Genomic DNA, 4188 nt, shown 5'->3' on the forward strand with positions numbered 1-4188 from the left:
CATCTAGAGCAAGTGGTGAAAGATGAGGACAGCAGGACATGTTAGACTGGTACTGGACATGTATGAGGACAGCAGGACATGTATGAGGACAGCAGGACAGTGGTGAGATGTGTTGTAGGAGTGACAGACAGCTTCAAGGTGGAGGTGGGAGTGCATCAAGGATCAGCTCTGAGCCCCTTCTTGTTTGCTCTGGTGATGGACCGACCAACAGATGAGGTCAGACAGGAATCTCTGTGGACTATGATGTTTGCAGATGACGTTGTGATCTGTGGTGAGAACAGGGAACAGGTGAAAGAGAACTTGGAGAGGTGGAGGTATGCACTTGAAAGAGGAATGAAAGTCAGTCGTAGTAAGACAGAGTCCATGTGTGTAAATGAAAGGGAGGAGATGGAACAGTGAGGCTACAAGGAGCAGAGGTCACAAAGGTGCAGGACATCGAGGACTTGGGGTCCACTGTCCAGGGGGGGTGAACGACTTGAACCAGTTCTTTAACAGATTTGATCAGCCAATTACCCCCACACCTACTCCAGCCCTGTCCCCCCTGCTGTCAACCCCATCACCCTTAATGACTGCCAACTTCTCTTCTCAGCCATTAGCCACCACCTTCATTCCAGAAGACTCCATCTCACAGCCCCCTCCCCCACCTCCATCCTGTCCCTCTCAACTCTTCAGGGGAGGAATGAGCTGTGAAAACTCAAGGTGCGTAAAGCTGCAGGTCCAGATGGAATCAGCTCCAGGCTCCTGAGGTGCTGCTCAGATCAACTGTGTGGCATCATGGGATTTATGTTCGATCTGAGCCTGAAGCTGGAGAAAGTACCACAACTGTGGAAGACCTCCTGTGTGGTACCGGTAGCAAAAACCAAACATCCAAAGGACCTCAGCAACTACAGGCCGGTGGCTCTGACCTCACATCTGATGAAGACACTCGAGAGGCTGGTCCTCAACCATTTGCACCACCTGGTGAGGTCTTCGTTGGATCTATTGCTATTTGCCTACTGGCCTGGCATAGGGGTGGATGATGCCATCATCTACCTCAGGCACCAAGCTCTGACCCACCTGGAGAAACCTGGAAGCCCCATGAGGATCATGTTCTTTGATTTCTCCAGTGCTTTCAACACCATCCAGCCAGGACTTCTGCAGGACAAGCTGGAGTTATCAGGAGTGGATCACCACATGTCCCAGTGGATACTGGATTACCTCACTGGACACCCACAGTATGTGAGGACACAGGGCTGTGTCTCTGACAGGCTGGTCTGCAGTACGGGGGTCCCACAGGGAACTGTGCTGGCACCGTTCCTCTTCACCCTCTACACTGCAGACTTCACCATCGACTCCCCACACTGCCATCTGCAAAAGTTCTCTGACTCTGCCACAGTCGGCCTCATCACAGGTGAGGACGACTCAGAGTACAGACAGACTTGGTGAACTGGTGCCAGCAGAACCAGCTCCTGATCAACGCTGCTAAAACTAAGGAGCTGGTGGTGGATTTCCACAGGCACAGGTCCACCTCACTGACCCCGGTGAACATCCAGGGTGTGAACATTGAGATCATGGACTCTTACAAGTACCTGGGTGTTCACCTGAACAATAAACTGGACTGGTCTCACAACACTGATGCACTTTACAGGAAGAGTCAGAGCAGACTCTACCTGCTGAGGAGACTGAGGTGTTTTGGAGTGCAGGGGGTGCTCCTGAAGACCTTCTTTGACTCGGTAGTGGCATCAGCCATCTTCTATGGTGTTGTGTGTTGGAGCAGCAGCTTATCATCAGCTGAGAAGAAGCAGCTAGATAAGACCATCAAGAAGGCCAGCTCGGTGCTTGGACGCCCCCTAGACTCTACTACCATCACTGCTCCCAACAAACTCAATAAGGATTAAATACAATACAACTTTATTTATAAAGCACTTTAAAACAACTCCGCTGGCCAAAGTGCTGTACACTAACACATACAAGCATAAAAACTATGAACTCAACAAATACCATAAAGTAATGAACTACCTAATCATAAAGCAGCAAACAGTAACAACAATAAAACAAATAACTTAAAACAGTAAAACCAACATTTCAAGCTGCGTTAAAAGCCACAGAGGAAAAAAAGTCTTCAGAGCAGATTTAAAAACAGGAAGTGAGTCAGCTTGTCTGACGTGCAGAGGCAGCTCGTTCCACAGTTCAGGGCAGCGACTGAGAACGCTCGGTCACCTCTCAGCCTCCTGTTGGACTTTGGGATGGACAACAGCAGCTGATCAGCTGATCTGAGAGAGCGTGAGGGATTGAACGGCTGGAGAAGGTCAGACAGATACTGTGGGGCGAGACCATGAAGACATTTGAATACAAACCAAAGAACCTTAAAATTAATCCAGAAACTAACTGGGAGCCAGTGTAGTGATTTTAGGACAGGGGTGATGTGCTCTCATTTTCTGGTGCCAGTTAAAAGACGAGCAGCAGCGTTCTGAACCAGCTGAAGTCGAGTCAGTAACGACTGGCTCAGACCCACATAAAGTGGATTACATTAGTCCAGACGAGTTGTGATGAAAGCCTGGATTAAAATCTCTAACTGATGGTTTCACCTTGGCCAGTTGTCTCAGGTGATAAAAGCTGGACTTGACCACAGATTTAATCTGAGCATCCAGTTTAAAATCACTGTCCAGCCTCACACCCAGGTTGGTTGCTGTCTCAGTCAGATGTTTTGTTAAATGACCCAGATCAACATGGACTTTAGAACCATCACTGGGCTTAAACAACAAGACCTCCGTCTTTTTCTCATTAAAGTGTAAAAAGTTCTGTGACATCCATGCTCTGACTTCTGCCATACATTCCAGGAGTTGGTTCAAGACATACTGTTTATCTTGTTTCAAAGGAACATAAATTTGTCTGTCATCGGCGTAAAAATGAAATGAAATACCATGTTTCCGGAGAATATATCCCAGAGGTAGTAAAGGGAAAACAGAAGGGGCCAAGTACAGATCCCTGAGGTATTCCACGTGTGAGAGGTGCTACAGAGGACTCCATAAATCCATGCTGACCTCTGCTAAAACACACACTCTGCCTATAATACCGTACTGCCAATAGTCTGTCCTTATCAATGTTCCAATCCATTATTATTTATATTTTTATCTTATTTCTTTATATATTGTTTTTAACATTTATGAACTTTTGTGTGAATCTTTTCATCTGTTGCTGCTGTTACACTTGAATTTCCCATCCGTGGGACAATAAAGGCTGTTTCTATTCTATTCTATTCTATTCTATTCTATTCTATTCTAAAATGGAGAATGTGGTGAAGAGGTGAAGAAGAGAGTCCAGGCAGGATGGAGTGATGGAGAAAAGTTTCAGGAGTGATTTGTGGCCAAAGGGTGTCAGCAAAGGTCAAAGGAAAAGTTTACAAGACAGTGGTGAGACCAGCTATGTTGTATGGTCTAGAGACAGAGACATGGACAAAAAGACAGGAGACAGAACTGGAAGTGAAGAAATGAAGATGTTGAGGTTCTTCTTAGGAGAGACAAGATGGAGAAGATCAGGAATGAGATCATCAGAGGTACAGCACAGGTTGAACAACTGGGAGATAAAGTTAGAGAGGACACACTGAGATGGTTTGGACATGTCCAGAGGAGGGACAGTGGTTTGGACATGTCCAGAGGAGGGACAGTGGACATGCCCTTCTCTGTAGCAGGACCAAGACTTTGGAACGAGTTACCTCTGCTTGTCAGACAGGCCCCTCCCTCTCTGTTTTCAAGTCCTGTTTAAAAACTCTCTACTATTCAGTATCTTTCAACACCAGATGATCTGTGTTTGATCCTGTATGCTCCACACTGGTTTGTCGTCATTATCTGCATCGTTTTTATGTCTATATTCTGATTTACCTCATTTTGTATTTTGCTTTGTGTGTTACCTGTTGTTCTGTCTGTACAGCACTTTGGTTGGCCTTGTAGCTGTTTTAAGTGCTTTATAAATAAAGTGGTATGGTATGTCCAGAGGAGGGACAGTGGGTAAATTAGAAGAAGGATGTTAGAAAGGCAAATGCTGAAGGACGGACGGACGGACGGACGGACGGACAGACATACAGACATACAGACAGACAGACAGACAGACATACAGACAGACAGACAGACAGACAGACAGACAGACAGACAGACAGACAGACAGATAGATAGATAGATAGATAGATAGATAGATAGATAGATAGATAGA

The sequence above is a fragment of the Nematolebias whitei genome, chromosome 16 (genome assembly GCF_014905685.2).
Source record: "Nematolebias whitei isolate Nwh7 chromosome 16, NemWhi1, whole genome shotgun sequence".
Lineage (NCBI taxonomy): Eukaryota > Metazoa > Chordata > Actinopteri > Cyprinodontiformes > Rivulidae > Nematolebias > Nematolebias whitei.